Below are 319 nucleotides of genomic sequence, written 5' to 3'. Positions count from 1 at the left end.
AATATATATAGAGAGATATATATTTATATATATATATATTTATATATATATATATTTATAAAATTATATAATTACATATATATACATAAGAAATATACTTTAGATAGAAAATATATATATTATAAGATATATATTATAATATATTTAATATACATATATATATTATATATAGATAGATATATATAGATACAGATATATATAGTATATATATATATATAAAACATAATATATCATACATATATAAATTTTTCAATATATTATTATATATATAATATAAATACTATTCTAGTATATATATATACATATATATATACAATAT

This window comes from Macrobrachium nipponense, chromosome 25, assembly GCF_015104395.2.
Source record: "Macrobrachium nipponense isolate FS-2020 chromosome 25, ASM1510439v2, whole genome shotgun sequence".
Classification (NCBI taxonomy): domain Eukaryota; kingdom Metazoa; phylum Arthropoda; class Malacostraca; order Decapoda; family Palaemonidae; genus Macrobrachium; species Macrobrachium nipponense.
This window is presented reverse-complemented; position numbering follows the sequence as displayed.